This window comes from Camponotus floridanus, unplaced genomic scaffold, assembly GCF_003227725.1.
Source record: "Camponotus floridanus strain SB8 unplaced genomic scaffold, Cflo_v7.5 scaffold144, whole genome shotgun sequence".
In the NCBI taxonomy this organism is placed as follows: Eukaryota; Metazoa; Arthropoda; class Insecta; order Hymenoptera; family Formicidae; genus Camponotus; species Camponotus floridanus.
In genome coordinates this window covers 300642-314260 of record NW_020229264.1, presented here as the reverse complement: position 1 = coordinate 314260, position 13619 = coordinate 300642, and the positions used below count along the sequence as shown (strand labels likewise).

Sequence of the window (13619 nt, the reverse complement as noted above, 5' to 3'; positions counted from 1 at the left end):
TTTTAATTATCGCAATAAAACGAAACGAAATTTATTGAATCAAACGGCGAAAGTCACGAACGTCGCGTTTTGTGGAATTTTAATCTGCGAGACTCAATAAACCGTAATAGAAAAAAAAATATTTTTATTTTCGGAAAATGTGTTTTTTAACGGCAATACGTAAATTTCCTAAATGTTTTCAAGTAATTAAATTTGTGCTTGTGTAATATAATATATATAAAATGTGGACGGTATTAAAAAATTGATGGAATGATATCAATTTTATGAAATTAAGATTAAATAGCAAACTTATAGAAATACATTTTTTTCTTGTATAAATTATAGACATATTTAAATATACAAGAATCTCACAAAGAAAGATCACGCGCGTATTTAAGCAGAGAACCGGAAGTGTCTCACGTAAGGGAAAAAAATTAGGAAAATTTCTCGCAGCGTACCATATGGCGGATAATTTCGTAGATTGATGGAGGATTTCACGGAGCAACTGACACCTAGTATATGCGTTCCCATAAACGGATTCCACGGTTCTCCGTCGTATGGGATGTTAGCATTAGTTACAAGGGCGAATTAATTGGGACGCAATATTAGGCGTTAATAGCTTTCTAATTTACGGTCGACGCCGACGCGTCTCTCGCAAGATTTATGCCATTGAGCTCGTATGTTGCAGATGATAGACTCTGTAACATGACAACATAAAATCTTTACAATATAACGATAATTTGTTATCTTAGAAACTTATAATCGAGTAATTTATTTTACGCTACTTGTGTCTTATTAATGTTTATTAATTTCATTATAATTATGCTATATATTATATTATATTTTTCCTAATGTACCTTGCACAAAATTTTTTTGTTTCTTTTTAAATGTGAAGAAGAATCTTATTTTAATTATTTTATAATTTTGATATTTATACATATATCATCCTCATAGTATTCCTAAGCAATTCATAGATCTTTCTAAGCAATTTTAATTTAAATAATCTTTTCATTTCTTTTTATCTTCATTTTTTTTTGTTTTTATTCTTCTCTCTATTTTTTCTATCCTTTTTTTACTTTTCTTTTTTTTCGAATCATATTTTGTACAAGAGTATCGATAAATTTCTAGAAATAGAACATTATTTCCCAGAGAAATATGGATATCGGAATATTATATGAGATTTCTGTTAGAATATTTCCACACATTTTGAAAACATTTTAATTTCATCTCGCAAATGGTTCATAAGTGGGTTTCTTCGTGGGACGTCTCGAAAAATTTGTCATCTGTTCTTTCTTGCTCTCGATGTCGCGTGGCAGGACCTTGCCTAATTTTTTCTTGATCGTTATTATTCGAATGACTGAATCTCGTAATCTCGTAAATCATGAAGACAAAAGATGAATGCAATCACAGAGTAGCGTCTAATCTCTTTCCCGTTATGTTTTGTATCGCTACTACATCGGAGAAACGTAAATCTTTGTCCGATTGTATCGCGATCCCATGTCTTCTCATACTCTTTCCTTTTGTGTTTTTCTTTTTCTTTACTAGCATTAACTTTTGCGATCCCTCTGATTCAGAAAGGCTTTCTCTGAAGATTTAACATCGAGTAGGCACGTGCCCTTCTGATATTATACAGCCCACCCGCTAATACACTAACCCAGAGACCCAGTGGCCCTAAACTTTCAAAAAGTGTGACAACCACAAGCACATCCTTCGATATTTCACTTTTCACAATGGCATTTCTCTCTCACAATAACTAAGTCTAGACTCTTGTCTAGACTGAAATAACATTATCGTTGTACACGTCATACGAAATAATACACTGTTATTGATGTTCACAAGACTTCGCATTTTTTCGAACCGGCTGTTCAAGAGTGTCTATAGAATGATTCCTTCTGATTTGAATTTCGAAGGTCGCATCTAGTCTTGTCACAGCGGGAAGAACGGAAGGAAGTCCATTGGATCTAATGATGAGACATATTTTTCAGTTGAAAAAAATGTCCCGTGAAAAACAACAAAATTACCGTATTATTGTCGATTAAAGGAAGTTTAAAAAAGATAGATAAAAAGATGTTGCAAAAAGACGACTCCAAATCCACCCAAAAATACATTGCTGAAGTGAACGTATACAAGTGGAAATTCGATCGAACGGAAACGGCGGTCACGCACAGTAGATTATCGATGCACACGTGCCTTTTGTGAAAAAATTCCGACCCATCGGGTGCCCCACCCGCGCCCAGGAAGGCCGCCATCGAGGGAGAAGGTGTGATATGTTACAGCTGGTTAAACAGCTGCGGGGTAGAAGGATAACCGTGAACCGCCGCGACAAATTTCGGTACCGACCATCGGAAGGCCGCGTATGAAACCGGAGAGGAGAGGTTGCCCTCTTTTTTTTCTTTTCATTCTTTCTCGCGAACTTTTGAATGTATTTTTGGACGCTCGTGCGCATGCGATAAGATTGACGACGGATTAAAAGTGCGAAAATGGCAATTTATTAATGAACAATACGAGATATAAATCGGTCTTCAATTTTTTTTATAATAATTTTCAATTGCAAGTCAATCTGTAATATATAACTTCTCAGATTAATTCTCGTCGGATTAATTTTACATATACATATGTTCTATTTTGACAATCTTGCTGAAAAAAGCTGTTTTTTAATCTTTCAGTTAAATATATAAATAATATAATAATCAGGATTATTCTGTGAAAAGCGATTTTTCTTAAATCTTTCAGTCATTATTTTTTCAATCATGTGATACTTTTCAATCATTTTCGATTCCATGATTCCATGAAGAGTTACTTCGAATTTGGAATATGTAATGGCAATTAATAATTATTTTATTTATACATAGATTATACATAGTTGAATATATTTGCCAGAAAATTTTAAGTCATAACGTTTTAAATCATAAAAATTTTAAGTCATAAAATTCTTGAGTCACGTATACAACAACAATAGTAGGATAACAGGATAATAGGAACAACAATAGTAGGATAATAGGATAATAGGATTGGTCAGAAATATTAGCAATTGTCACGAATAAGCCTGAGATAGACTCTTGTGCCTATGTTAAATCTTATTCAAAAGTGTCTGTAGAAAAATATAAGGCAAATTTTCTTGTGAAAATTGCTAATTATCTTATGTCCATCGAGAAAACTATTTTTTTTATCGATTTTCTTAAATTCTAATCTCCCACATATAAAAAGACGTAAAAATATCCTAAAAAGATAAAAAAATTATACGCAAACAAGCGAGAAAAACATAGAAAATTTCGAATGAGCAACATACGTCATTTAAAATTAATCAGTGGCATTGAGTCTTTATGCCCAATTAAATTCGTTGGCGATCCAATTACAAGTTCGTTACGTGTAGATGTAATTAATAGGCATGATAGTAAAAATAATGGAAGAATATAACTTTTTTGCAAGTATAGAATTATAATAAAGTACGTTCTCTTCATTTGTATGCTTTAATACTCTTCAACGATAAAATATAATTCTTAAATTAAATTTATGGACGACGCGGAGCGATAGTTTTGATTGATTGATCTTATGTTAACGATTTTTATTTTTATTATTACAATATCACTTATTGGATTCGACGAAAATTTGACAGCCGCCGTATACGTATTTAACACTTCAACTCCGATAACGCTCTTAAATGCAACGTTAATCTCGAATAAATATTTCGTTTTAACGCAAATAATTTCGTCCGTTCAACATCTTTAATTTGTGTGCAGAATACGCGGACAATGCACTGAGAAAAAAATCTGTCTGGTTGCATTAATTAGAAATCTGGTGGATTCGATCAGTATGTCTGTTGGAAAATGGACGAATCAGAATTCTTTTAAGAATTACTAGATGAATATGATTAATTTCTTCTTATTAAATTTACCAAATTTTTTGGATAATAATACTAAATTTACAAAAAAATGGCATTACTTTGTTTGGTTAATATAACAAGAAGTTTTATATATATTTTTATATATTTTATATAAGTTTTATATAATTTTATAGATAATTTTATAGATATATAATTTTATAGGTCTAAGTAGAAAATACTAATCAAATCCTTGTAGTAAAATTCTATTAAATTATAAAAAATCGATGTCTTATTATGATAACTAGAAATTCTGCTTGGTTTAACCAAAATGCCTTCTATCAGATACGTTTTGTTGGTACAATCAAACGATTTTTCTCAGTGTGATACTCCTGCAAGAAAAAAATAATTATTACGCGTACTGCATAATCAAATAATAATTAGAATCTCATTAATAAGGAAAAGGAAGTAATTTACTTTACATCCTAGAATATATACGCGTGTGTTCTCTAGGATACAATATAATAATAACAGAGAGATGATTAATTACGTTAGTTTTAAACTGTTATCTTCGCACTGCCCGTGCGGATAATTTCGCGCGTAAATTGCCACGTATAACGGTCGTAAAAATGGATCATTATTGCGGTAATGGTAACAAGAGAGAGAGATGATATCCGTTCGCACTCTCATCTATCTCGAAAGAGAGCTGTCGTAAAAAAAAAATCTGTCGAGTCAGGGTTTCGAAAACGATGGGGCGAAGTTTAAAAAGGATGCCGCAACACCGGTAACTGTGCTCTTACATACGTTCACCTATACACGCCTGATACCATGAATCCTCGAAGGATCGCGTGACATCGAACACCTATCTTACGGCATCTACACGGTTAATGTGTCGCCATTGTGCCGCCTGAGACTTACCATGCTAAACAGAAGTCGTCATATACACCGTAGAAACGCCATAACAGATTGTCATAAATCATATAATACTCTCCTTTTAAGAGGTAAAGAAGATATTTTTTTCAAACATTATTATATTGTTGGGATTTAATTTATTAATGGGTGATTTAAGAGAAGAATAATTTAAATAAATTAATTTATTAATTGATTAAACATGTGCGATCTGCATATTTTAACGACTAGATAATAAGAAATTAAAAAGTGTAATGAAGAAAAATCTTTTGAAAAAGAGTGTAGACTTGTCATAAATTTGTAAAATAATCGTCCTGCACGCATCTTTTAAGAAAGTTTTAAGAAAGCTATTCGTGTCTTTTGTGAAACAAGTACGTGTTATTGTGGCAGTATTTCATTCTTTTTCTCGATATTTTACGCCTCATTTTCCGTATAAGAAAAGGGAAAATAGAGATAATGTCTTACATAATCTCTACCCCAAGGGACATTAGAAATGCCTTCTCTCATAAAGTTAGTTTTTAACGCTTAAGTGTAAAATAATGTGTTGATAAATCTGTTATAAATCAATTAATTATGATTAAAGTTTATCTTGTCATTAGAATTTAGAAATACATTCACATGTTCGATATTTTATTACAAAGAAAACGGAAAAGCAAATACGAAAACCCTCTTAAAAAATTAATTTATTTAAAGATTTATTATGATTTGAATTATATGTGTATGATTAAATTTTATTTTGTCTAGAATTTAGGAATTCATATATTTGAGATTTTATTGAAAAAGAAAAAGTAAGGGTTAAAAATCTTTTTAAAAAATTTATTTATTTAGAAATTTATTATGATTATGATTAGATATTATTATGATTATGATTAGATTTTATTATGATTATGATTAGATTTTATTTTGTTATTAGAATTTAGAACTACATGTGTTTGAAATTTTACTAAATAGGGAATGGGAAAGCCAGTATGAAAAATTATTTTAAAAAATGATTAGGAATTTATTATATAATTTTTGCTAAAGAATTTAATTTTAAAATAATTATGCGGCAAAATAAGTTCCAAAAGTTCGAAAAAGCTCGCGCGCCATCGCTTCGATCGATAGTTGATTTAGCAAACTTGATTTATCGATTCGATAAACGCGACGTTTAAACGTCATTGCCATGCAACATGCGCGCGACATACGGAAAATTTTGAGATTTACGACTTTTTTTGAGCGTGCAGTCGCCGCCTCAAAGCTCGCGCCGCTTCTCGCAAGTTTCTCTTCTCCTGTGTGATTTCCTTTCCTTCTTCCTCGCTAAAGCTTGTCGTGTGCATTTGATGTACGGCGCTTTGTGAAAGCGGAAAAGAGAAATAAGACAAAGAGGAAATAAGGAAGTCGTTATTTCCTACCAGGTGGAAGGTCCCTTTGACGATACCGCGATCGCACCTCCCGCGTTCGTATTTCAATTTGGATTTAGCAAACATCGTTCCACCTTTGATCACGTTTACAGAAGAATGATCGTAAAATAACATGCAGCATATCACGTGGGTTACCGATATACATTTCGTCCGCTGGCTTTGCATATGTGAACTTTATAGAATAAAAGTCCTCGTCAGGAAATAAAATGAGTTTATAAAAATATAAATTTTTAATTATATAAAAAGTATGATTATATATTCATCAATATAAGAATCATATGTAAAAAAGTTTGAAAGTTTGATAAAATTATTAACTATCGATCTTAAAAATTTTTATTTTTGTTATCATTTTTGTCACTGTTTTTATTTGCACATTTTGTTGTACAATTGTTTTCTCCTCTTCTCGATTCCATTTAAAACGCGAAAAGAGCAAGAAAGCGCAATTAGAAAGAGTATAGTTATTGCTAGACGTTGAGTGAATTTTCTTTTGACATTATATAAATGAATTGTTCTTTCTCTCGTGTTGTAACAGGCTCATTCAATTAAAAAGAAGTTAGATACTTGTATTATAATAGGAATGTGCAATAGATGACTGTAATTTCCAGGATAAGATATTGTGTATTTCCGACGATTTCAACCCTGATCATACAAGGACTCGATTTTTGGTTTTACAGAATCTTCGACAGTCTACGATCCTAACGCACAGTTGCTCGATCTCGTATTATTTCAAAATGGCGCCATTAATGGCGACGACCAGCCAAGAAAACTTTCTCGCTATTGACGTCCTGCGAAAGAAGTGCGAAGATCAGCGAGACAAAGATCTTCGATAAGAGGTGTCCAAGCCGTCAGGATGACGCGGTAGAGAAAAAAAAGAATTGACAGACAGAAAAGAGGGATGAAAGGGGAAGGGAGGAAGAAGAGAAGATCTGTGCTCGTCTTCGACGGGTTTTCTCCGTAAAACCGAGACGAACGAGAGGAATCGAGACACCCACGTCTTAGAATTCCATCGTCCAGCTTCGTAAGATCCGGAGATGGTGGGGTTCATCAGCCCGCCTTCCGTCACGCCTACACTTGGTTCCCTTCTGTTTCACACCTGCTGGCGGTGGGGCACGAGACTGTTGCAGGTGAGAGAAGAAGAGAGGGTGAAATTGCACGGCAATTGCAGTGTCGCGACCGGATAATTGCGCGTCGCAAAGAGAGAGAGGGGAGGGGGAAGCCGCCAACTGCGATATTCTATACAGTGTATTAACGACATTTCATTACATATCACGATAATACTATACGTATATTGGTCGTAATATAATTGGAAAATGTATATTAGAGTATCTATATTACGAGTATATACACATTATGAGCTTCAAGATTGAAGATTGAAATATAGGTGGTCGGAAGTTGAACTTATCAATATTACACAAAGGTTTAAAAAATTGCTAATTTAATTTTAATACATAAAAAAATTTTATTATAACCAAACTCGCTTCATAAAGCCAAAATTAATTATTAGTCCAGATACATTATTAAGATACCTGAGTTTTTTCATTAGTGATATTTTTTCTTTAAAAAAAAATTCTTTTATTCATTTTATATCATTCATCTCAAATAGAATCTGTCGAATTATTTGAACAAGAATTATTAACAAGAGCAGTAAGGATTATTGTGGTGTTAATTACTATTTAAGTGCAAAACTGTTTTTTTTTAGAAGGTCAATGATTTAAATCATTGGCATAGGTTTTACTCGACTCTCTTCTTTTTCAATCTTTTTGGAATCTTTTTTTAATTTATAGAAGATGAAGAACATTTTATTATACTGCTATTCATGAAAAACGTTTGAAAACATTATTTTATAATCTGCAATATGGAAGATCAAAATATTAAATCTCTTCGTTTTGATTATAATGAGTGTAAGTTCTATTTAAGGTACTCTATTACGGAATTATTATCGTGTAACGTAGAGAGTTTACGGATTTGTCACGGAATTATGTATAAGACGGAGTTTCGCGTAAGACATACAGATGATACGGATGAGATACTTTAATAATCGATGTAATTAGCGCGGCTGTCGCATTCGTAAAACTTTCCTTTGACTTCCTCGAAGCGCCATGATGATGGAGAATACATTTAGATACGCTAACCAATTATATGGCAGTGTGTTTTGCTCGTTTTACATTTCCCCGTCGTACCATCGTTTGCGTTTGTCGAAACAGTATTCCTCTTCTTGCGCACCCTTTCGAGGAACTCGAAGATTGGCGAAATTTCCGTTCACAAAATTCACGAAGGAACCTCGTGAACTTTAACCGAAAATTCTGAGTTTGATAAAAATTTACACACATATAGGGAAAAGGATAAACTACTGTAGACGAATTTAAATTTTTCAGTTGTCGCTCAAAAATAATTCTAAGGAATAAAATCATTTATGGAGCGATTTTTTATTTCTCTCAATATATCTCTAAAATTGTTCGAGATATTAAAAATTATCGTAAGAACAGCTTTATTTAACCACATTGATGAAATTTTAAAAAATAATTTTTTTCAAAAATTTCTGAAAAAATTTGTTTTAAAAATTATTTTCTTATCTCGAATAATTTTGGAAATATATAAAAAAATAAAGAGCTACTTTACATATGAAAAAGTTTTATAAAAATCAGAATTTTTCAGTTTGCGAGATTTCCTTGTCAGGCGATAAAGTGTTATTTTTCTTCATCGCAAACGCATTTGCACAAGCTTGAAGTTAATGTTTCTTCAGCAAGAGATTTGAAAGTGTTAAAAAAATATTTTTTGCAATTAAATTTAAATTACGATGTCTCTAAATTTATTTATTTACAACAATCATCTAATGAGGAATTAAGGAGTGACTTATAAGAAGTTGTCAGAATAATTTCGGATTCAAGTCGCGACGAAGGAGAATCTGGTAATGGTTATACGTGGATGGTCGTGTAAAACTCGCTCGTCTGTGTGCAAGTCGCTCACAATTAGGCGGGTAGGAAGTCTCCACGGCGAAATAGGCGAGTCGAACGCGCGTTACCACGGATACATTCCGTACAGAAAGCGTATCTCATTAATTGCCTCTAATAATAGGTGGCCCTCGCGCGATCTCGCCGACACGTGATTCGCTTATTTACAGTCACGGACGGAGCGTTTACACACCTGACAGCATCCGTGAAAATGCCGTGTAACATATCCACTTCATATCGCCGAAAATCCGCGCATTGAGACAGCCTGGCCAACATGTAGGCTTGATTAATACGGATTCGCAATTTTACTACTACTGTGTAATTTTACTATTTTATTGTAGAATGAGAAATATTGATTAATCTCGGATGTGACATTTATTTATTAGAATTTTATTAAAATTTTGTGTTATTTATTTATTAGAAATAATGTTTAACTGTAATAATTGAGAGAAACAAAAGGACCTATTCGATATGTTAAACTATTTTACTATAATGACCATGTGCGTTAGATTTCATTAATCTTGCCGGCTTTTTAGCCCAGCATTTCATTTGTCTTCGACGAGGCCACGGAGGGAACGAGGGATCGTCCAATTCTCGGGACGGAGAATGCACAAAATCGCGAAATCAGCGGGACACCGCGTGGGTCGATCGTGCGCGGACCAATTGGGTCCTAATTTAAGGAGGGTGCCGAACAAAAAAGGCATTTCGTAATTTCGTAGCGCTGGTCCAGCGAGCGAACCGACCCGACGGAATCGTCATGGGTCCCGTGGTCCCGGGTGTCTTGATAAATTAATTTGCACCGGAAACGCCTGACAGGGAAATGACGTCATTACCTGCTACCGAATAAGCCAATCCTTTCTCTTCTCTGTTCGTTCTTACCAGCGACGGCGTTTTTTACCGTTCGATCAATGGATGCGGAAAATGGATCGCGGTGATTGTCGTGATCTAAAGGAAGAAGCGTGAGACACAAAAGTGCCAGATACTCGCCGCATCATTTCGGAACAATGACGTTTAGACACGTCTTACAATCAGAATCTATAAATGTAGACAATTCGTAATTTGAAATTTTCCGAGCTAAAAATAAATAATTATGTTTAAATATAAATTTTTAATAAAAATACATATCAACTTTTGAATAAACCATCGCTGAATCCACTAATAATCTAATTCATCAATTTCGAGGAATTAACAATTGTGTGAAATAACGGAAGAAAAACATGCGAAATTATGTCGGATAGCAAGATTTGACGTATAAGCTTACGAAGTTGAGATAGGTGTGTCGAAAAGATGGTCCTTGGCACTCGAGGAAGAGAGGGGGCACAGTGTTTGCCGCTGCAAGGAAGATACGCAGCATCCTGTATCGCGGAATAAAGAAGGAGAGGGCGAGGAATAGATCGAGGAGTGAAGGGGGACGCCGATCTCATTTCGAAACGTGAATGAGCCGGCGGCTACCTCAAACGAGCGCTCGGTTCTGCCTTTTTTTTCCCTCTCTCGCTCTTTCTCTCTTTTTCCTTTGAACTTCCATCTTCTCTATCATCTTCTCGCGGGCCTTTTTTCATTCCCGCCGGCTTATACATTCGAGTTTTTCCCGAACAATGGCGGTCATCTTGCTGTCGTCTGTAACACAGGAGCCGCCAGAAGGTGATCAGAAGATGATGCACCACCTATCCGGATAATGACTAATCATCCGTCCCCGCTATTTTCGAGCACGTGCATCGCCATTTTTTTTTCTCCGTACCCTTATAGATACGCGTTCAATATTTAACCGATTTATGAATCTTGTTGGTCCGACGTATGGAAAGTTATTACGTTGGGACTTTAATCTGAAACAATATATGATGTTAAATTAAGAATTACAGTCGCGTTTGCATGACACTAAATTAGAATATAAATATGAGCCCCAGAAAGAATTATCGGTTTGATATGGTTGTCGAAAGGCATCGTGCACCGTATTAAATCGATATAAATTAGAAGCTGCATCTCAATTATGCTATTGTGATTAGAGAACTATAATGAGAGAAGTGATTTTCCGCATAGAAAATAGAGAGAAAATAGAGAATCTTATTTAATAGAGTAAATTATAAAATCTGTTTTAAAATCTAATTTCTCAAAAATCCAACTCAAAATTAGAATCTCAAAGTCAACGTCTCTTGTTTTTTTAAATAAAAATCTAACGATGATGAATGCTAAATTTTTTAATTATAATATAATTATTTTTTAAACATTTTGTCAGAAAACCAATCAAATGGAAGTGATTTTCAAAATCGAAATTGCGTCGATATCATGCATGTGCATACACATATGACGGTTTTAATCATGTCCCCGTTGTCGTTTATAATGTGTATCAATCTCTATTCGGCCGTGCGATTGATAAAAAACGGCGATATTACTTTTGCATAACGAAGCAACGATTTATATAATAACGCGCGGGGATGTGAGCCCACGTCATCGGGACTGGCGCGGTTAATTAAAACGATCGCTCGGCGAGATCGAGGATCATTTGTTTACCGATGGTGCGCGGGGAGTTATCTGGCCGTTACGATCGCGCCGTGTCGGATCGCAATTAGCTACCGGATTTAATACACGGAGAAATCTCGGCTCGAGCGAAACGAGAAGCGGCGGGGTGGCGGGAAGAATTGGGGACTGCCTGATCTCGCGGTTGAGTCGCGGGAAGAAGGGAAAGGGAACACGCGCGCGCGAACGAAGAGTGAAAGAAATAAGTCGCATCAGTCAGGAGGGATGATAACGTAAGGTAAATTCGAGGTGCGAAGAAAAAAAGAGAGAGAAACAGGAAGCAATTGAGATGAAGAAAGATCCAGAGATCTTGAAAATAAAATAAGAAATGAAATATTCATCAAAAAATAACGGCTTCCGGATCAAACAAAGTGACAAAGGGTAAAGAAAGTGGGCGAGACAAGCGAAAGAATTATACAGGATGTCAGGGTAATCTCTTCCCAAAAAAAGCTGTTGTAGCTTATCTCGAGAGCTTTTCAAAACACTTAATAATAATAAAGTATTTTTTCATCGAGTATTTTTCGAGTTATGAGGCTTGAAATAATTTCTTAATTTTTACATAAACTATAAAATATCTTGTAAAATATTCATTTTTCGATTATCTTACTTTAATACTTTTATGTACAAAATAATAAAAGGAATCAATTGGTGTAAGGAAAAAAAATATGTAATTGTTAATTACAAATTACATATTTTTTCTTCGAAACAATTATGTGTTTTCTTTACACCAATTGATTCCTCTCATTATTTTGTACATAAAAGTATGAAGGTAAGATAATCGAAAAATGGATATTTTACTGGATATTTTATGATTTATGTAAAATTAAAAGATTATTTCAAGCCTCATAATTCGAAAAGTACTCAATGAAAAAATATTTTATTATAGTGTTTTGAAAAACTCTCGAGGTAAGCTACAAGAGCTTTTGGGAAGAGATTGCCCTGACATCCTGTATAATTGTAAAACTGAGATAGGGAATAGATTTTCATATAAATTGAGCGTTATAATTGTGAATGGGAACGTGCGACTATTCTTGTATATAACGGATCTGAAAACTTTAACAAGAAATCTCTAGAAAATATGTACAGAATGATGTAAGAAAATACATATTTAAACAGATCAAACGGGATCGAAAAGTTCTTTATTATTTTTTTTTATTCGAGTTATAGTTTTATCGCGATATGATAAGCTAAAAAGAAAAGAAGAAATTACTGCATTCGTGCAATCTATATTTTCACCAGAAATATAAGTTTTAAAATTATATGTGAAATACATGAAACTTTTTTCTTTTTTCACACTGTTTCAACATTTACACATATATACTCGTAAAACTAAGAAGAATGTACAATGCATATGTGAACATTGAAACAATATGAAAATAAAGGAGCAGCAAGGAAGTTGAACAAGAAAGTTGAAAAAGAATAAAAAAAAGCAGCAAGGAAGTTGAACAAGAAAGTTGAAAAAGAATAAAAAATTAACATAAATCACGTAAAACTAAAATGCATATTGCAACAATTATAGCTCGAATAAAAAAATAGGACTTTTCAACTCAATTTGCAGAATGCTCTGTTTAAGTACTTCCCCGCTTAAGTATTACATTCTATATACATATCAATAATAAGCTAAACCCTAATCACTGGAAACTTTTCATGATTTGAATCTGCAACACAACGTCGGATGATAATCGAAATCTTCGGGATCCGAGAATCGCATAAGAGGATGTGGCGGGTGAAATCGAGCATCGCGCTACCTTTGATGAGTCTGCGTGGGCGAAAATCATCACCTTCGGGACTTCAGAGGGGGACTTCGTGCTTAGAACCAGGACCGCGCCTATTTCCTGGTCGCGATACAGAAGCGGCGGGTGTCTGTCGTGGCGGCGCTTAGGGAAGAAGCCGCGCTCGGTTAATTACTTGGGGCCCATTACCGCGCACAATAAGGGCCCCGCAACACCTCTTCTTACTGCCGCATCAGTCCTCTCGCTCGTCCAACCGGACGGCATGGCTCGAGATGAGAATGCGCGCGGGTAGCGGAGAGGGCGGCGTTTTTGT

The 13619-nt window shown here is 34.4% G+C and overlaps 1 protein-coding gene across 2 annotated transcripts in view; it reads left to right on the top strand.

The window, feature by feature from the left end:
• LOC105251120 (protein gooseberry) overlaps positions 1–13619 on the top strand; it is a 64552-nt gene that overhangs the window by 17485 nt on the left and 33448 nt on the right. The window lies entirely within an intron of this gene.